Source organism: Rhamphochromis longiceps, linkage group LG3, assembly GCF_057381845.1.
Source record: "Rhamphochromis longiceps isolate RC_006_pf linkage group LG3, R_longiceps_female_GT1.1, whole genome shotgun sequence".
NCBI lineage: Eukaryota > Metazoa > Chordata > Actinopteri > Cichliformes > Cichlidae > Rhamphochromis > Rhamphochromis longiceps.
In genome coordinates, this window is record NC_140559.1 from 66649191 (window position 1) to 66670137 (window position 20947).

A 20947-nucleotide genomic window follows, 5' to 3' on the forward strand; every position below is an offset into this window, starting at 1 on the left:
CACCTACACCACACCAGGGCCTGTGGCTGCTGGCTGAGGCGACTTACACCACACCAGGGCCCTTTTGCTGCTGGCTGAGGCCACTTACACCACACCAGTGCCTGTGGCTTCTGGCTGAGGCTACTTACACCACACCAGGGCCTGTGGCTGCTGGCTGAGGCCACTTACACCACACCAGGGCCTGTGGCTCTTGCTCAGGCCACTTACACCACACCAGGGCCTGTGGCTCTTGCTCAGGCCACTTACACCACACCAGGGCCTGTGGCTCTTGCTCAGGCCACTTACACCACACCAGGGCCTGTGGCTGCTGGCTGAGGCCACTTACACCACACCAGGGCCTGTGGCTGCTGGCTGAGGCCAATTACACCACACCAGGGTCTGTGGCTCTTGCTCAGGCCACTTACACCACACCAGGGCCTGTGGCACTGGCTGAGGCCACTTACACCACACCAGGGCCTGTGGCTCTGGCTGAGGCCACTTACACCACACCAGGGCCTGTGGCTGCTGGCTGAGGCCACTTACACCACACCAGGGCCTGTGGCTGCTGGCTGAGGCCACCTACACAACACCAGGGCATTAGTTGCTATTGAGGCCAATTACACCACACCAGGGTCTGTGGCTCTTGCTCAGGCCACTTACACCACACCAGGGCCTGTGGCTCTTGCTCAGGCCACTTACACCACACCAGGGCCTGTGGCACTGGCTGAGGCCACTTACACCACACCAGGGCCTGTGGCTGCTGGCTGAGGCCACTTACACCACACCAGGGCCTGTGGCTGCTGGCTGAGGCCACCTACACCACACCAGGGCCCTTTTGCTGCTGGCTGAGGCCACTTACACCACACCAGTGCCTGTGGCTTCTGGCTGAGGCGACTTACACCACACCAGGGCCTGTGGCTGCTGGCTGAGGCCAATTACACCACACCAGGGTCTGTGGCTCTTGCTCAGGCCACTTACACCACACCAGGGCCTGTGGCACTGGCTGAGGCCACTTACACCACACCAGGGCCTGTGGCTGCTGGCTGAGGCCACTTACACCACACCAGGGCCTGTGGCTGCTGGCTGAGGCCACTTACACCACACCAGGGCCTGTGGCTGCTGGCTGAGGCCACCTACACCACACCAGGGCCTGTGGCTGCTGGCTGAGGCCACTTAGACCACACCAGGGCCCTTTTGCTGCTGGCCAAGGCCATCTTCACCACACCAGGGCCTGTGGCTCTTGCTCAGGCCACTTACACCACACCAGGGCCTGTGGCACTGACTGAGGCCACTTAGACCACACCAGGGCCTGTGGCTGCTGGCTGAGGCCACTTACACCAAACCAGGGCCTGTGGCTGCTTGCTGAGGCCATCTTCACCAAACCAGGCCCTGTGCTGCTTGCTGTGGCCATGTAAAACACACCAGGTCCTGTGCTGGTTCTTGAGGCCATCTTCAACAATCCAGGGCCTGTGCTGTTGGATAAATGCCAAACTGAGCCTTTGGGTTAGGGTATTATGCAAACATGCAGGTATGGTTATAGGATTGTCTTCGTAACTTCAGGTACTTGCCACCTAATCACTTGAATCCATAAATTGAGACATTGTGCTGGGGCCAGCAGCTTACGGCCATACCACCCTGAGCACGCCCGACCTCGTCTGATCTCGGAAGCTAAGCAGGGCTGGGCTTGGTTAGTACTTGGATGGGAGACTGCGTGGGAATACCTGGTGCTGTAAGCCCTTCATTTTCATGTCATTGAACCGCTTTTGATCCAGAGAAGGGGTGTATTAAAAGACCAAAAGCAGCTGCCCATTAATGAGGGCACATTAACGACACTGCTTTTGGCTCTTTTCCAATGTCTTGTGCTGCTAGCTGATGCAACCTACACCACACAAGGGCCTGAGTGACCGGCTGGGGCCACTTACACCACATCAGGGCCTGTGGCTCTGGCTGAGGCCACTTACACCACACCAGGGCCTGTGGCTGCTGGCTGAGGCCACTTACACCACACCAGGGCCTGTGGCTGCTGGCTGAGGCCACCTACACCACACCAGGGCATTAGTTGCTATTGAGGCCAATTACACCACACCAGGGTCTGTGGCTCTTGCTCAGGCAAGTTACATCACAACAGGGCCTGTGGCTGCTGCCTGAGGCCACATACACCACACCAGGGCATTAGTTGCTATTGAGGCCAATTACACCACACCAGGGTCTGTGGCTCTTGCTCAGGCCACTTACACCACACCAGGGCCTGTGGCTCTTGCTCAGGCCACTTACACCACACCAGGGCCTGTGGCTGCTGGCTGAGGCCACTTACACCACACCAGGGCCTGTGGCTGCTGGCTGAGGCCACTTACACCACACCAGGGCGTGTGGCTGCTGGCTGAGGCCACCTACACCACACCAGGGCCTGTGGCTGCTGGCTGAGGCGACTTACACCACACCAGGGCCCTTTTGCTGCTGGCTGAGGCCACTTACACCACACCAGTGCCTGTGTCTTCTAGCTGAGGCGACTTACACCACACCAGGGCCTGTGGCTGCTGGCTGAGGCCAATTACACCACACCAGGGTCTGTGGCTCTTGCTCAGGCCACTTACACCACACCAGGGCCTGTGGCACTGGCTGAGGCCACTTACACCACACCAGGGCCTGTGGCTGCTGGCTGAGGCCACTTACACCACACCAGGGCCTGTGGCTGCTGGCTGAGGCCACTTACACCACACCAGGGCCTGTGGCTGCTGGCTGAGGCCACCTACACCACACCAGGGCCTGTGGCTGCTGGCTGAGGCCACTTACACCACACCAGGGCCCTTTTGCTGCTGGCTGAGGCCACTTACACCACACCAGTGCCTGTGTCTTCTAGCTGAGGCGACTTACACCACACCAGGGCCTGTGGCTGCTGGCTGAGGCCAATTACACCACACCAGGGTCTGTGGCTCTTGCTCAGGCCACTTACACCACACCAGGGCCTGTGGCACTGGCTGAGGCCACTTACACCACACCAGGGCCTGTGGCTGCTGGCTGAGGCCACTTACACCACACCAGGGCCTGTGGCTGCTGGCTGAGGCCACTTACACCACACCAGGGCCTGTGGCTGCTGGCTGAGGCCACCTACACCACACCAGGGCCTGTGGCTGCTGGCTGAGGCCACTTACACCACACCAGGGCCCTTTTGCTGCTGGCTGAGGCCACTTACACCACACCAGTGCCTGTGGCTTCTGGCTGAGGCGACTTACACCACACCAGGGCCTGTGGCTGCTGGCTGAGGCCACTTACACCACACCAAGGCCTGTTGCTCTTGCTCAGGCCACTCACATCACACCAGGCCCTGCGCTTCTGGCCGAGGCCATCTTCACCAAACCAGGCCCTGTGCTGCTTGCTGTGGCCATGTACAACACACCAGGCCCTGTGCTGGTTCCTGAGGCCATCTTCAACAATCCAGGGCCTGTGCTGTTGGATAAATGCCAAACTGAGCCTTTGGGTTAGGGTATTATGCAAACATGCAGGTATGGTTATAGGATTGTCTTCGTAACTTCAGGTACTTGCCACCTAATCACTTGAATCCATAAATTGAGACATTGTGCTGGAGCCAGCAGCTTACGGCCATACCACCCTGAGCACGCCCGACCTCGTCTGATCTCGGAAGCTAAGCAGGGCTGGGCTTGGTTAGTACTTGGATGGGAGACTGCCTGGGAATACCTGGTGCTGTAAGCCTTTCATTTTCATGTCATTGAACCGCTTTTGATCCAGAGAAGGGGTGTATTAAAAGACCAAAAGCAGCTGCCCATTAATGAGGGCACATTAACGACACTGCTTTTGGCTCTTTTCCAATGTCTTGTGCTGCTAGCTGATGCAACCTACACCACACAAGGGCCTGAGTGACCGGCTGGGGCCACTTACACCACATCAGGGCCTGTGGCTCTGGCTGAGGCCACTTACACCACACCAGGGCCTGTGGCTGCTGGCTGAGGCCACTTACACCACACCAGGGCCTGTGGCTGCTGGCTGAGGCCACCTACACCACACCAGGGCATTAGTTGCTATTGAGGCCAATTACACCACACCAGGGTCTGTGGCTGCTGGCTGAGGCCAATTACACCACACCAGGGTCTGTGGCTCTTGCTCAGGCCACTTACACCACACCAGGGCCTGTGGCACTGGCTGAGGCCACTTACACCACACCAGTGGCTGTGGCTCTTGCTCAGGCCACTCACATCACACCAGGCCCTGCGCTTCTGGCCGAGGCCATCTTCACCAAACCAGGCCCTGTGGTTCTTGCTCAGGCCACTTACACCACACCAGGGCCTTATTTGCTATTGAGGCCACTTACACCACACCAGGGCCTGTGGCTCTGGCTTAGGCCACTTACACCACACCAGGGCCTGTGGCACTTGCTCAGGCCACTTACACCACACCAGGGCCTGTGGCTGCTGGCTGAGGCCACTTACACCACACCAGGGCCTGTGGCTCTTGCTCAGGCCACTTACACCACACCAGGGCCTGTGGCACTGGCTGAGGCCACTTAGACCACACCAGGGCCTGTGGCTGCTGGCTGAGGCCACTTACACCACACCAGGGCCAGTGGCTGCTGGCTGAGGCCACTTACACCAAACCAGGGCCTGTGGCTGCTTGCTGAGGCCATCTTCACCAAACCAGGCCCTGTGCTGCTTGCTGTGGCCATGTAAAACACACCAGGTCCTGTGCTGGTTCTTGAGGCCATCTTCAACAATCCAGGGCCTGTGCTGTTGGATAAATGCCAAACTGAGCCTTTGGGTTAGGGTATTATGCAAACATGCAGGTATGGTTATAGGATTGTCTTCGTAACTTCAGGTACTTGCCACCTAATCACTTGAATCCATAAATTGAGACATTGTGCTGGGGCCAGCAGCTTACGGCCATACCACCCTGAGCACGCCCGACCTCGTCTGATCTCGGAAGCTAAGCAGGGCTGGGCTTGGTTAGTACTTGGATGGGAGACTGCCTGGGAATACCTGGTGCTGTAAGCCTTTCATTTTCATGTCATTGAACCGCTTTTGATCCAGAGAAGGGGTGTATTAAAAGACCAAAAGCAGCTCCCCATTAATGAGGGCACATTAACGACATTGCTTTTGGCTCTTTTCCAATGTCTTGTGCTGCTAGCTGATGCCACCTACACTCACCAGGGCCTGAGTGACCGGCTGGGGCCACTTACACCACATCAGGGCCTGTGGCTCTGGCTGAGGCCACTTACACCACACCAGGGCCTGTGGCTGCTGGCTGAGGCCACTTACACCACACCAGGGCCTGTGGCTGCTGGCTGAGGCCACCTACACCACACCAGGGCATTAGTTGCTATTGAGGCCAATTACACCACACCAGGGTCTATGGCTCTTGCTCAGGCAAGTTACATCACAACAGGGCCTGTGGCTGCTGCCTGAGGCCACATACACCACACCAGGGCCTTAGTTGCTATTGAGGCCAATTACACCACACCAGGGTCTGTGGCTCTTGCTCAGGCCACTTACACCACACCAGGGCCTGTGGCACTGGCTGAGGCCACTTACACCACACCAGGGCCTGTGGCTGCTGGCTGAGGCCACCTACACCACACCAGGGCCTGTGGCTGCTGGCTGAGGCGACTTACACCACACCAGGGCCCTTTTGCTGCTGGCTGAGGCCACTTACACCACACCAGTGCCTGTGGCTTCTGGCTGAGGCTACTTACACCACACCAGGGCCTGTGGCTGCTGGCTGAGGCCACTTACACCACACCAGGGCCTGTGGCTCTTGCTCAGGCCACTTACACCACACCAGGGCCTGTGGCTCTTGCTCAGGCCACTTACACCACACCAGGGCCTGTGGCTCTTGCTCAGGCCACTTACACCACACCAGGGCCTGTGGCTGCTGGCTGAGGCCACTTACACCACACCAGGGCCTGTGGCTGCTGGCTGAGGCCAATTACACCACACCAGGGTCTGTGGCTCTTGCTCAGGCCACTTACACCACACCAGGGCCTGTGGCACTGGCTGAGGCCACTTACACCACACCAGGGCCTGTGGCTCTGGCTGAGGCCACTTACACCACACCAGGGCCTGTGGCTGCTGGCTGAGGCCACTTACACCACACCAGGGCCTGTGGCTGCTGGCTGAGGCCACCTACACAACACCAGGGCATTAGTTGCTATTGAGGCCAATTACACCACACCAGGGTCTGTGGCTCTTGCTCAGGCCACTTACACCACACCAGGGCCTGTGGCTCTTGCTCAGGCCACTTACACCACACCAGGGCCTGTGGCACTGGCTGAGGCCACTTACACCACACCAGGGCCTGTGGCTGCTGGCTGAGGCCACTTACACCACACCAGGGCCTGTGGCTCCTGGCTGAGGCCACTTACACCACACCAGGGCCTGTGGCTGCTGGCTGAGGCCACTTACACCACACCAGGGCCTGTGGCTGCTGGCTGAGGCCACCTACACCACACCAGGGCCTGTGGCTGCTGGCTGAGGCGACTTACACCACACCAGGGCCCTTTTGCTGCTGGCTGAGGCCACTTACACCACACCAGTGCCTGTGGCTTCTGGCTGAGGCGACTTACACCACACCAGTGCCTGTGGCTGCTGGCTGAGGCCAATTACACCACACCAGGGTCTGTGGCTCTTGCTCAGGCCACTTACACCACACCAGGGCCTGTGGCACTGGCTGAGGCCACTTACACCACACCAGGGCCTGTGGCTGCTGGCTGAGGCCACTTACACCACACCAGGGCCTGTGGCTGCTGGCTGAGGCCACTTACACCACACCAGGGCCTGTGGCTGCTGGCTGAGGCCACCTACACCACACCAGGGCCTGTGGCTGCTGGCTGAGGCCACTTAGACCACACCAGGGCCCTTTTGCTGCTGGCCAAGGCCATCTTCACCAAACCAGGCCCTGTGGTTCTTGCTCAGGCCACTTACACCACACCAGGGCCTTATTTGGTATTGAGGCCACTTACACCACACCAGGGCCTGTGGCTCTGGCTTAGGCCACTTACACCACACCAGGGCCTGTGGCACTTGCTCAGGCCACTTACACCACACCAGGGCCTGTGGCTGCTGGCTGAGGCCACTTACACCACACCAGGGCCTGTGGCTCTTGCTCAGGCCACTTACACCACACCAGGGCCTGTGGCACTGACTGAGGCCACTTAGACCACACCAGGGCCTGTGGCTGCTGGCTGAGGCCACTTACACCAAACCAGGGCCTGTGGCTGCTGGCTGAGGCCACCTACACCACACCAGGGCCTTAGTTGCTATTGAGGCCAATTACACCACATCAGGGTCTGTGGCTCTTGCTCAGGCCACTTACACCACACCAGGGCCTGTGCTTCTGGCCGAGGCCATCTTCACCAAACCAGGCCCTGTGCTGCTTGCTGTGGCCATGTACAACACACCAGGCCCTGTGCTGGTTCCTGAGGCCATCTTCAACAACCCAGGGCCTGTGCTGTTGGATAAATGCTAAACTGAGCCTTTGGGTTAGGGTATTATGCAAACATGCAGGTATGGTTATAGGATTGTCTTCGTAACTTCAGGTACTTGCCACCTAATCACTTGAATCCATAAATTGAGACATTGTGCTGGGGCCAGCAGCTTACGGCCATACCACCCTGAGCACGCCCGACCTCGTCTGATCTCGGAAGCTAAGCAGGGCTGGGCTTGGTTAGTACTTGGATGGAAGACTGCCTGGGACTACCTGGTGCTGTAAGCCTTTCATTTTCATGTCATTGAACCGCTTTTGATCCAGAGAAGGGGTGTATTAAAAGACCAAAAGCAGCTGCCCATTAATGAGGGCACATTAACGACATTGCTTTTGGCTCTTTTCCAATGTCTTGTGCTGCTAGCTGATGCAACCTACACCACACAAGGGCCTGAGTGACCGGCTGGGGCCACTTACACCACATCAGGGCCTGTGGCTCTGGCTGAGGCCACCTACACCACACCAGGGCATTAGTTGCTATTGAGGCCAATTACACCACACCAGGGTCTGTGGCTGCTGGCTGAGGCCAATTACACCACACCAGGGTCTGTGGCTCTTGCTCAGGCCACTTACACCACACCAGGGCCTGTGGCACTGGCTGAGGCCACTTACACCACACCAGTGGCTGTGGCTCTTGCTCAGGCCACTCACATCACACCAGGCCCTGCGCTTCTGGCCGAGGCCATCTTCACCAAACCAGGCCCTGTGGTTCTTGCTCAGGCCACTTACACCACACCAGGGCCTTATTTGCTATTGAGGCCACTTACACCACACCAGGGCCTGTGGCTCTGGCTTAGGCCACTTACACCACACCAGGGCCTGTGGCACTTGCTCAGGCCACTTACACCACACCAGGGCCTGTGGCTGCTGGCTGAGGCCACTTACACCACACCAGGGCCTGTGGCTCTTGCTCAGGCCACTTACACCACACCAGGGCCTGTGGCACTGGCTGAGGCCACTTAGACCACACCAGGGCCTGTGGCTGCTGGCTGAGGCCACTTACACCACACCAGGGCCAGTGGCTGCTGGCTGAGGCCACTTACACCAAACCAGGGCCTGTGGCTGCTTGCTGAGGCCATCTTCACCAAACCAGGCCCTGTGCTGCTTGCTGTGGCCATGTAAAACACACCAGGTCCTGTGCTGGTTCTTGAGGCCATCTTCAACAATCCAGGGCCTGTGCTGTTGGATAAATGCCAAACTGAGCCTTTGGGTTAGGGTATTATGCAAACATGCAGGTATGGTTATAGGATTGTCTTCGTAACTTCAGGTACTTGCCACCTAATCACTTGAATCCATAAATTGAGACATTGTGCTGGGGCCAGCAGCTTACGGCCATACCACCCTGAGCACGCCCGACCTCGTCTGATCTCGGAAGCTAAGCAGGGCTGGGCTTGGTTAGTACTTGGATGGGAGACTGCCTGGGAATACCTGGTGCTGTAAGCCTTTCATGTCATTGAACCGCTTTTGATCCAGAGAAGGGGTGTATTAAAAGACCAAAAGCAGCTCCCCATTAATGAGGGCACATTAACGACATTGCTTTTGGCTCTTTTCCAATGTCTTGTGCTGCTAGCTGATGCCACCTACACTCACCAGGGCCTGAGTGACCGGCTGGGGCCACTTACACCACATCAGGGCCTGTGGCTCTGGCTGAGGCCACTTACACCACACCAGGGCCTGTGGCTGCTGGCTGAGGCCACTTACACCACACCAGGGCCTGTGGCTGCTGGCTGAGGCCACCTACACCACACCAGGGCATTAGTTGCTATTGAGGCCAATTACACCACACCAGGGTCTATGGCTCTTGCTCAGGCAAGTTACATCACAACAGGGCCTGTGGCTGCTGCCTGAGGCCACATACACCACACCAGGGCCTTAGTTGCTATTGAGGCCAATTACACCACACCAGGGTCTGTGGCTCTTGCTCAGGCCACTTACACCACACCAGGGCCTGTGGCACTGGCTGAGGCCACTTACACCACACCAGGGCCTGTGGCTGCTGGCTGAGGCCACCTACACCACACCAGGGCCTGTGGCTGCTGGCTGAGGCGACTTACACCACACCAGGGCCCTTTTGCTGCTGGCTGAGGCCACTTACACCACACCAGTGCCTGTGGCTTCTGGCTGAGGCTACTTACACCACACCAGGGCCTGTGGCTGCTGGCTGAGGCCACTTACACCACACCAGGGCCTGTGGCTCTTGCTCAGGCCACTTACACCACACCAGGGCCTGTGGCTCTTGCTCAGGCCACTTACACCACACCAGGGCCTGTGGCTCTTGCTCAGGCCACTTACACCACACCAGGGCCTGTGGCTGCTGGCTGAGGCCACTTACACCACACCAGGGCCTGTGGCTGCTGGCTGAGGCCAATTACACCACACCAGGGTCTGTGGCTCTTGCTCAGGCCACTTACACCACACCAGGGCCTGTGGCACTGGCTGAGGCCACTTACACCACACCAGGGCCTGTGGCTCTGGCTGAGGCCACTTACACCACACCAGGGCCTGTGGCTGCTGGCTGAGGCCACTTACACCACACCAGGGCCTGTGGCTGCTGGCTGAGGCCACCTACACAACACCAGGGCATTAGTTGCTATTGAGGCCAATTACACCACACCAGGGTCTGTGGCTCTTGCTCAGGCCACTTACACCACACCAGGGCCTGTGGCTCTTGCTCAGGCCACTTACACCACACCAGGGCCTGTGGCACTGGCTGAGGCCACTTACACCACACCAGGGCCTGTGGCTGCTGGCTGAGGCCACTTACACCACACCAGGGCCTGTGGCTCCTGGCTGAGGCCACTTACACCACACCAGGGCCTGTGGCTGCTGGCTGAGGCCACTTACACCACACCAGGGCCTGTGGCTGCTGGCTGAGGCCACCTACACCACACCAGGGCCTGTGGCTGCTGGCTGAGGCGACTTACACCACACCAGGGCCCTTTTGCTGCTGGCTGAGGCCACTTACACCACACCAGTGCCTGTGGCTTCTGGCTGAGGCGACTTACACCACACCAGTGCCTGTGGCTGCTGGCTGAGGCCAATTACACCACACCAGGGTCTGTGGCTCTTGCTCAGGCCACTTACACCACACCAGGGCCTGTGGCACTGGCTGAGGCCACTTACACCACACCAGGGCCTGTGGCTGCTGGCTGAGGCCACTTACACCACACCAGGGCCTGTGGCTGCTGGCTGAGGCCACTTACACCACACCAGGGCCTGTGGCTGCTGGCTGAGGCCACCTACACCACACCAGGGCCTGTGGCTGCTGGCTGAGGCCACTTAGACCACACCAGGGCCCTTTTGCTGCTGGCCAAGGCCATCTTCACCAAACCAGGCCCTGTGGTTCTTGCTCAGGCCACTTACACCACACCAGGGCCTTATTTGGTATTGAGGCCACTTACACCACACCAGGGCCTGTGGCTCTGGCTTAGGCCACTTACACCACACCAGGGCCTGTGGCACTTGCTCAGGCCACTTACACCACACCAGGGCCTGTGGCTGCTGGCTGAGGCCACTTACACCACACCAGGGCCTGTGGCTCTTGCTCAGGCCACTTACACCACACCAGGGCCTGTGGCACTGACTGAGGCCACTTAGACCACACCAGGGCCTGTGGCTGCTGGCTGAGGCCACTTACACCAAACCAGGGCCTGTGGCTGCTGGCTGAGGCCACCTACACCACACCAGGGCCTTAGTTGCTATTGAGGCCAATTACACCACATCAGGGTCTGTGGCTCTTGCTCAGGCCACTTACACCACACCAGGGCCTGTGCTTCTGGCCGAGGCCATCTTCACCAAACCAGGCCCTGTGCTGCTTGCTGTGGCCATGTACAACACACCAGGCCCTGTGCTGGTTCCTGAGGCCATCTTCAACAACCCAGGGCCTGTGCTGTTGGATAAATGCTAAACTGAGCCTTTGGGTTAGGGTATTATGCAAACATGCAGGTATGGTTATAGGATTGTCTTCGTAACTTCAGGTACTTGCCACCTAATCACTTGAATCCATAAATTGAGACATTGTGCTGGGGCCAGCAGCTTACGGCCATACCACCCTGAGCACGCCCGACCTCGTCTGATCTCGGAAGCTAAGCAGGGCTGGGCTTGGTTAGTACTTGGATGGGAGACTGCCTGGGACTACCTGGTGCTGTAAGCCTTTCATTTTCATGTCATTGAACCGCTTTTGATCCAGAGAAGGGGTGTATTAAAAGACCAAAAGCAGCTGCCCATTAATGAGGGCACATTAACGACATTGCTTTTGGCTCTTTTCCAATGTCTTGTGCTGCTAGCTGATGCAACCTACACCACACAAGGGCCTGAGTGACCGGCTGGGGCCACTTACACCACATCAGGGCCTGTGGCTCTGGCTGAGGCCACCTACACCACACCAGGGCATTAGTTGCTATTGAGGCCAATTACACCACACCAGGGTCTGTGGCTGCTGGCTGAGGCCAATTACACCACACCAGGGTCTGTGGCTCTTGCTCAGGCCACTTACACCACACCAGGGCCTGTGGCACTGGCTGAGGCCACTTACACCACACCAGTGGCTGTGGCTCTTGCTCAGGCCACTCACATCACACCAGGCCCTGCGCTTCTGGCCGAGGCCATCTTCACCAAACCAGGCCCTGTGGTTCTTGCTCAGGCCACTTACACCACACCAGGGCCTTATTTGCTATTGAGGCCACTTACACCACACCAGGGCCCTTTTGCTGCTGGCTGAGGCCACTTACACCACACCAGGGCCTGTGGCTGCTGGCTGAGGCCACTTACACCACACCAGGGCCTGTGGCTGCTGGCTGAGGCCACTTACACCACACCAGGGCCTGTGGCTGCTGGCTGAGGCCAATTACACCACACCAGGGTCTGTGGCTCTTGCTCAGGCCACTTACACCACACCAGGGCCTGTGGCACTGGCTGAGGCCACTTACACCACACCAGGGCCTGTGGCTGCTGGCTGAGGCCACTTACACCACACCAGTGGCTGTGGATTCTGGCTGAGGCGACTTACACCACACCAGGGCCTGTGGCTGCTGGCTGAGGCCACTTACACCACACCAGGGCCTGTGGCTCTTGCTCAGGCCACTCACATCACACCAGGCCCTGCGCTTCTGGCCGAGGCCATCTTCACCAAACCAGGCCCTGTGGTTCTTGCTCAGGCCACTTACACCACACCAGGGCCTTATTTGCTATTGAGGCCACTTACACCACACCAGGGCCTGTGGCTCTGGCTTAGGCCACTTACACCACACCAGGGCCTGTGGCACTTGCTCAGGCCACTTACACCACACCAGGGCCTGTGGCTGCTGGCTGAGGCCACTTACACCACACCAGGGCCTGTGGCTCTTGCTCAGGCCACTTACACCACACCAGGGCCTGTGGCTGCTGGCTGAGGCCACCTACACCACACCAGGGCCTGTGGCTGCTGGCTGAGGCCACTTACACCACACCAGGGCCCTTTTGCTGCTGGCTGAGGCCACTTACACCACACCAGTGCCTGTGGCTGCTGGCTGAGGCCACTTACACCACACCAGGGCCTGTGGCTGCTGGCTGAGGCCACCTACACCACACCAGGGCCTGTGGCTGCTGGCTGAGGCCACTTACACCACACCAGGGCCCTTTTGCTGCTGGCTGAGGCCACTTACACCACACCAGTGCCTGTGGCTTCTGGCTGAGGCGACTTACACCACACCAGGGCCTGTGGCTGCTGGCTGAGGCCACTTACACCACACCAAGGCCTGTTGCTCTTGCTCAGGCCACTCACATCACACCAGGCCCTGCGCTTCTGGCCGAGGCCATCTTCACCAAACCAGGCCCTGTGCTGCTTGCTGTGGCCATGTACAACACACCAGGCCCTGTGCTGGTTCCTGAGGCCATCTTCCACAATCCAGGGCCTGTGCTGTTGGATAAATGCCAAACTGAGCCTTTGGGTTAGGGTATTATGCAAACATGCAGGTATGGTTATAGGATTGTCTTCGTAACTTCAGGTACTTGCCACCTAATCACTTGAATCCATAAATTGAGACATTGTGCTGGAGCCAGCAGCTTACGGCCATACCACCCTGAGCACGCCCGACCTCGTCTGATCTCAGAAGCTAAGCAGGGCTGGGCTTGGTTAGTACTTGGATGGGAGACTGCCTGGGAATACCTGGTGCTGTAAGCCTTTCATTTTCATGTCATTGAACCGCTTTTGATCCAGAGAAGGGGTGTATTAAAAGACCAAAAGCAGCTGCCCATTAATGAGGGCACATTAACGACACTGCTTTTGGCTCTTTTCCAATGTCTTGTGCTGCTAGCTGATGCAACCTACACCACACAAGGGCCTGAGTGACCGGCTGGGGCCACTTACACCACATCAGGGCCTGTGGCTCTGGCTGAGGCCACTTACACCACACCAGGGCCTGTGGCTGCTGGCTGAGGCCACTTACACCACACCAGGGCCTGTGGCTGCTGGCTGAGGCCACCTACACCACACCTGGGCATTAGTTGCTATTGAGGCCAATTACACCACACCAGGGTCTGTGGCTCTTGCTCAGGCCACTTACACCACACCAGGGCCTGTGGCTCTTGCTCAGGCCACTTACACCACACCAGGGCCTGTGGCACTGGCTGAGGCCACTTACACCACACCAGGGCCTGTGGCTGCTGGCTGAGGCCACCTACACCACACCAGGGCCTGTGGCTGCTGGCTGAGGCCACTTACACCACACCAGGGCCCTTTTGCTGCTGGCTGAGGCCACTTACACCACACCAGGGCCTGTGGCTGCTGGCTGAGGCCACTTACACCACACCAGGGCCTGTGGCTGCTGGCTGAGGCCACTTACACCACACCAGGGCCTGTGGCTGCTGGCTGAGGCCACCTACACCACACCAGGGCCTGTGGCTGCTGGCTGAGGCCACTTACACCACACCAGGGCCCTTTTGCTGCTGGCTGAGGCCACTTACACCACACCAGTGCCTGTGGCTTCTGGCTGAGGCGACTTACACCACACCAGGGCCTGTGGCTGCTGGTTGAGGCCACTTACACCACACCAAGGCCTGTTGCTCTTGCTCAGGCCACTCACATCACACCAGGCCCTGCGCTTCTGGCCGAGGCCATCTTCACCAAACCAGGCCCTGTGCTGCTTGCTGTGGCCATGTACAACACACCAGGCCCTGTGCTGGTTCCTGAGGCCATCTTCAACAATCCAGGGCCTGTGCTGTTGGATAAATGCCAAACTGAGCCTTTGGGTTAGGGTATTATGCAAACATGCAGGTATGGTTATAGGATTGTCTTCGTAACTTCAGGTACTTGCCACCTAATCACTTGAATCCATAAATTGAGACATTGTGCTGGAGCCAGCAGCTTACGGCCATACCACCCTGAGCACGCCCGACCTCGTCTGATCTCGGAAGCTAAGCAGGGCTGGGCTTGGTTAGTACTTGGATGGGAGACTGCCTGGGAATACCTGGTGCTGTAAGCCTTTCATTTTCATGTCATTGAACCGCTTTTGATCCAGAGAAGGGGTGTATTAAAAGACCAAAAGCAGCTGCCCATTAATGAGGGCACATTAACGACACTGCTTTTGGCTCTTTTCCAATGTCTTGTGCTGCTAGCTGATGCAACCTACACCACACAAGGGCCTGAGTGACCGGCTGGGGCCACTTACACCACATCAGGGCCTGTGGCTCTGGCTGAGGCCACTTACACCACACCAGGGCCTGTGGCTGCTGGCTGAGGCCACTTACACCACACCAGGGCCTGTGGCTGCTGGCTGAGGCCACCTACACCACACCAGGGCATTAGTTGCTATTGAGGCCAATTACACCACACCAGGGTCTGTGGCTGCTGGCTGAGGCCAATTACACCACACCAGGGTCTGTGGCTCTTGCTCAGGCCACTTACACCACACCAGGGCCTGTGGCACTGGCTGAGGCCACTTACACCACACCAGTGGCTGTGGATTCTGGCTGAGGCGACTTACACCACACCAGGGCCTGTGGCTGCTGGCTGAGGCCACTTACACCACACCAGGGCCTGTGGCTCTTGCTCAGGCCACTCACATCACACCAGGCCCTGCGCTTCTGGCCGAGGCCATCTTCACCAAACCAGGCCCTGTGGTTCTTGCTCAGGCCACTTACACCACACCAGGGCCTGTGGCACTGGCTGAGGCCACTTACACCACACCAGTGGCTGTGGATTCTGGCTGAGGCGACTTACACCACACCAGGGCCTGTGGCTGCTGGCTGAGGCCACTTACACCACACCAGGGTCTGTGGCTCTTGCTCAGGCCACTTACACCACACCAGGGCCTGTGGCACTGGCTGAGGCCACTTACACCACACCAGGGCCTGTGGCTCTGGCTGAGGCCACTTACACCACACCAGGGCCTGTGGCTGCTGGCTGAGGCCACTTACACCACACCAGGGCCTGTGGCTGCTGGCTGAGGCCACCTACACAACACCAGGGCATTAGTTGCTATTGAGGCCAATTACACCACACCAGGGTCTGTGGCTCTTGCTCAGGCCACTTACACCACACCAGGGCCTGTGGCTCTTGCTCAGGCCACTTACACCACACCAGGGCCTGTGGCACTGGCTGAGGCCACTTACACCACACCAGGGCCTGTGGCTGCTGGCTGAGGCCACTTACACCACACCAGGGCCTGTGGCTGCTGGCTGAGGCCACTTACACCACACCAGGGCCTGTGGCTGCTGGCTGAGGCCACCTACACCACACCAGGGCCCTTTTGCTGCTGGCTGAGGCCACTTACACCACACCAGTGCCTGTGGCTTCTGGCTGAGGCGACTTACACCACACCAGGGCCTGTGGCTGCTGGCTGAGGCCAATTACACCACACCAGGGTCTGTGGCTCTTGCTCAGGCCACTTACACCACACCAGGGCCTGTGGCACTGGCTGAGGCCACTTACACCACACCAGGGCCTGTGGCTGCTGGCTGAGGCCACTTACACCACACCAGGGCCTGTGGCTGCTGGCTGAGGCCACTTACACCACACCAGGGCCTGTGGCTGCTGGCTGAGGCCACCTACACCACACCAGGGCCTGTGGCTGCTGGCTGAGGCCACTTAGACCACACCAGGGCCCTTTTGCTGCTGGCCAAGGCCATCTTCACCACACCAGGGCCTGTGGCTCTTGCTCAGGCCACTTACACCACACCAGGGCCTGTGGCACTGACTGAGGCCACTTAGACCACACCAGGGCCTGTGGCTGCTGGCTGAGGCCACTTACACCAAACCAGGCCCTGCGCTTCTGGCCGAGGCCATCTTCACCAAACCAGGCCCTGTGCTGCTTGCTGTGGCCATGTACAACACACCAGGCCCTGTGCTGGTTCCTGAGGCCATCTTCAACAATCCAGGGCCTGTGCTGTTGGATAAATGCCAAACTGAGCCTTTGGGTTAGGGTATTATGCAAACATGCAGGTATGGTTATAGGATTGTCTTCGTAACTTCAGGTACTTGCCACCTAATCACTTGAATCCATAAATTGAGACATTGTGCTGGAGCCAGCAGCTTACGGCCATACCACCCTGAGCACGCCCGACCTCGTCTGATCTCGGAAGCTAAGCAGGGCTGGGCTTGGTTAGTACTTGGATGGGAGACTGCCTGGGAATACCTGGTGCTGTAAGCCTTTCATTTTCATGTCATTGAACCGCTTTTGATCCAGAGAAGGGGTGTATTAAAAGACCAAAAGCAGCTGCCCATTAATGAGGGCACATTAACGACACTGCTTTTGGCTCTTTTCCAATGTCTTGTGCTGCTAGCTGATGCAACCTACACCACACAAGGGCCTGAGTGACCGGCTGGGGCCACTTACACCACATCAGGGCCTGTGGCTCTGGCTGAGGCCACTTACACCACACCAGGGCCTGTGGCTGCTGGCTGAGGCCACTTACACCACATCAGGGCCTGTGGCTCTGGCTGAGGCCACTTACACCACACCAGGGCCTGTGGCTGCTGGCTGAGGCCACCTACACCACACCAGGGCATTAGTTGCTATTGAGGCCAATTACACCACACCAGGGTCTGTGGCTGCTGGCTGAGGCCAATTACACCACACCAGGGTCTGTGGCTCTTGCTCAGGCCACTTACACCACACCAGGGCCTGTGGCACTGGCTGAGGCCACTTACACCACACCAGGGCCTGTGGCTGCTGGCTGAGGCCACTTACACCACACCAGGGCCTGTGGCTGCTGGCTGAGGCCACCTACACCACACCAGGGCCTGTGGCTGCTGGCTGAGGCCACTTACACCACACCAGGGCCTCTGGCTCTTGCTCAGGCCACTTACACCACACCAGGGCCTGTGGCACTGGCTGAGGCCACTTACACCACACCAGGGCCTGTGGCTGCTGGCTGAGGCCACTTACACCACACCAGGGCCTGTGGCTGCTGGCTGAGGCCACCTACACCACACCAGGGCCTGTGGCTGCTGGCTGAGGCCACTTACACCACACCAGGGCCCTTTTGCTGCTGGCTGAGGCCACTTACACCACACCAGTGCCTGTGGCTTCTGGCTGAGGCGACTTACACCACACCAGGGCCTGTGGCTGCTGGCTGAGGCCACTTACACCACACCAAGGCCTGTGGCTCTTGCTCAGGCCACTCACATCACACCAGGCCCTGCGCTTCTGGCCGAGGCCATCTTCACCAAACCAGGCCCTGTGCTGCTTGCTGTGGCCATGTACAACACACCAGGCCCTGTGCTGGTTCCTGAGGCCATCTTCAACAATCCAGGGCCTGTGCTGTTGGATAAATGCCAAACTGAGCCTTTGTGTTAGGGTATTATGCAAACATGCAGGTATGGTTATAGGATTGTCTTCGTAACTTCAGGTACTTGCCACCTAATCACTTGAATCCATAAATTGAGAAATTGTGCTGGAGCCAGCAGCTTACGGCCATACCACCCTGAGCACGCCCGACCTCGTCTGATCTCGGAAGTTAAGCAGGGCTGGGCTTGGTTAGTACTTGAATGGGAGACTACCTGGGAATACCTGGTGCTGTAAGCCTTTCATGTCATTGAACCGCTTTTGATCCAGAGAAGGGGTGTATTAAAAGACCAAAAGCAGCTGCCCATTAATGAGGGCACATTAACGACACTGCTTTTGGCTCTTTTCCAATGTCTTGTGCTGCTAGCTGATGCAACCTACACCACACAAGGGCCTGAGTGACCGGCTGGGGCCACTTACACCACATCAGGGCCTGTGGCTCTGGCTGAGGCCACTTACACCACACCAGGGCCTGTGGCTGCTGGCTGAGGCCACTTACACCACACCAGGGCCTGTGGCTGCTGGCTGAGGCCACCTACACCACACCAGGGCATTAGTTGCTATTGAGGCCAATTACACCACACCAGGGTCTGTGGATTCTGGCTGAGGCCACTTACACCACACCAGGGCCTGTGGCTCTTGCTCAGGCCACTTACACCACACCAGGGCCTGTGGCTCTTGCTCAGGCCACTCACATCACACCAGGCCCTGCGCTTCTGGCCGAGGCCATCTTCACCAAACCAGGCCCTGTGGTTCTTGCTCAGGCCACTTACACCACACCAGGGCCTTATTTGCTATTGAGGCCACTTACACCACACCAGAGCCTGTGGCTCTGGCTTAGGCCACTTACACCACACCAGGGCCTGTGGCACTTGCTCAGGCCACTTACACCACACCAGGGCCTGTGGCTGCTGGCTGAGGCCACTTACACCACACCAGGGCCTGTGGCTCTTGCTCAGGCCACTTACACCACACCAGGGCCTGTGGCTGCTGGCTGAGGCCACTTACACCACACCAGGGCCTGTGGCTGCTGGCTGAGGCCACCTACACCACACCAGGGCATTAGTTGCTATTGAGGCCAATTACACCACACCAGGGTCTGTGGCTCTTTCTCAGGCAAGTTACATCACAACAGGGCCTGTGGCTGCTGCCTGAGGCCACATACACCACACCAGGGCCTTAGTTGCTATTGAGGCCAATTACACCACACCAGGGTCTGTGGCTCTTGCTCAGGCCACTTACACCACACCAGGGCCTGTGGCACTGGCTGAGGCCACTTACACCACACCAGGGCCTTATATGCTATTGAGGCCAGTTACACCACACCAGGGCCTGTGGCTCTGGCTGAGGCCACTTACACCACACCAGGGCCTTTGGCTGCTGGCTGATTCCACTTACACCACACCAGGGCCTGTGGCTCTTGCTCAGGCCACTTACACCACACCAGGGCCTGTGGCACTGGCTGAGGCCACTTACACCACACCAGGGCCTGTGGCTCTTGCTCAGGCCACTTACAGCACACCAGGGCCTGTGGCACTGGCTGAGGCCACTTAGACCACACCAGGGCCTGTGGCTGCTGGCTGAGGCCACTTACACCACACCAGGGCCTGTGGCTGCTGGCTGAGGCCACTTACACCACACCAGGGCCTGTGGCTGCTGGCTGAGGCCAGGTACACCACACCAGGGCCTGTGGCTGCTGGCTGAGGCGACTTACACCACACCAGGGCCTGTGGCTGCTGGCTGAGGCGACTTACACCACACCAGGGCCCTTTTGCTGCTGGCTGAGGCCACTTACACCACACCAGTGCCTGTGGCTTCTGGCTCAGGCCACTTACACCACACCGGGGCCTGTGGCTGCTGGCTGAGGCCAATTACACCACACCAGGGTCTGTGGCTCTTGCTCAGGCCACTTACACCACACCAGGGCCTGTGGCACAGGCTGAGGCCACTTACACCACACCAGGGCCTGTGGCTGCTGGCTGAGGCCACTTACACCACACCAGGGCCTGTGGCTGCTGGCTGAGGCCACTTACACCACACCAGGGCCTGTGGCTGCTGGCTGAGGCCACCTACACCACACCAGGGCCTGTGGCTGCTGGCTGAGGCCACTTACACCACACCAGGGCCCTTTTGCTGCTGGCTGAGGCCACTTACACCACACCAGTGCCTGTGGCTTCTGGCTGAGGCCACTTACACCACACCAGGGCCTGTGGCTGCTGGCTGAGGCCACTTACACCACACCAAGGCCTGTTGCTCTTGCTCAGGCCACTCACTTCACACCAGGCCCTGCGCTTCTGGCCGAGGCCATCTTCACCAAACCAGGCCCTGTGCTGCTTGCTGTGGCCATGTACAACACACCAGGCCCTGTGCTGGTTCCTGAGGCCATCTTCAACAATCCAGGGCCTGTGCTGTTGGATAAATGCCAAACTGAGCCTTTGGGTTAGCGTATTATGCAAACATGCAGGTATGGTTATAGGATTGTCTTCGTAACTTCAGGTACTTGCCACCTAATCACTTGAATCCATAAATTGAGACATTGTGCTGGAGCCAGCAGCTTACGGCCATACCACCCTGAGCACGCCCGACCTCGTCTGATCTCGGAAGCTAAGCAGGGCTGGGCTTGGTTAGTACTTGGATGGGAGACTGCCTGGGAATACCTGGTGCTGTAAGCCTTTCATTTTCATGTCATTGAACCGCTTTTGATCCAGAGAAGGGGT

General features: G+C 58.5%; 8 non-coding genes and 3 pseudogenes across 8 annotated transcripts; all 11 read left to right on the forward strand.

Moving 5' to 3' along the window:
* The first annotated feature begins 1596 nt into the window (after window positions 1-1596).
* LOC146676364 (5S ribosomal RNA) lies at window positions 1597-1715 on the forward strand. Its single transcript, XR_014911346.1, has one exon. It is a non-coding gene; the product is annotated as a 5S ribosomal RNA (ribosomal RNA).
* A 1856-nt stretch (window positions 1716-3571) lies between these two features.
* Window positions 3572-3690, forward strand: LOC146676365 (5S ribosomal RNA). The gene has a single exon (XR_014911270.1). It is a non-coding gene; the product is annotated as a 5S ribosomal RNA (ribosomal RNA).
* A 1173-nt stretch (window positions 3691-4863) lies between these two features.
* Window positions 4864-4982, forward strand: LOC146676366 (5S ribosomal RNA). The gene has a single exon (XR_014911271.1). It is a non-coding gene; the product is annotated as a 5S ribosomal RNA (ribosomal RNA).
* A 2597-nt stretch (window positions 4983-7579) lies between these two features.
* LOC146676367 (5S ribosomal RNA) lies at window positions 7580-7698 on the forward strand (annotated as a pseudogene).
* Window positions 7699-8791: 1093 nt separating this feature from the next.
* On the forward strand, window positions 8792-8910 carry LOC146676368 (5S ribosomal RNA). Its single transcript, XR_014911272.1, has one exon. It is a non-coding gene; the product is annotated as a 5S ribosomal RNA (ribosomal RNA).
* A 2591-nt stretch (window positions 8911-11501) lies between these two features.
* On the forward strand, window positions 11502-11620 carry LOC146676369 (5S ribosomal RNA; annotated as a pseudogene).
* Window positions 11621-13508: 1888 nt separating this feature from the next.
* LOC146676370 (5S ribosomal RNA) lies at window positions 13509-13627 on the forward strand (annotated as a pseudogene).
* A 1181-nt stretch (window positions 13628-14808) lies between these two features.
* Window positions 14809-14927, forward strand: LOC146676371 (5S ribosomal RNA). Its single transcript, XR_014911273.1, has one exon. It is a non-coding gene; the product is annotated as a 5S ribosomal RNA (ribosomal RNA).
* Window positions 14928-16974: 2047 nt separating this feature from the next.
* Window positions 16975-17093, forward strand: LOC146676372 (5S ribosomal RNA). The gene has a single exon (XR_014911275.1). It is a non-coding gene; the product is annotated as a 5S ribosomal RNA (ribosomal RNA).
* Window positions 17094-18351: 1258 nt separating this feature from the next.
* Window positions 18352-18470, forward strand: LOC146676373 (5S ribosomal RNA). Its single transcript, XR_014911063.1, has one exon. It is a non-coding gene; the product is annotated as a 5S ribosomal RNA (ribosomal RNA).
* Window positions 18471-20783: 2313 nt separating this feature from the next.
* On the forward strand, window positions 20784-20902 carry LOC146676374 (5S ribosomal RNA). Its single transcript, XR_014911276.1, has one exon. It is a non-coding gene; the product is annotated as a 5S ribosomal RNA (ribosomal RNA).
* Window positions 20903-20947: the final 45 nt, after the last annotated feature.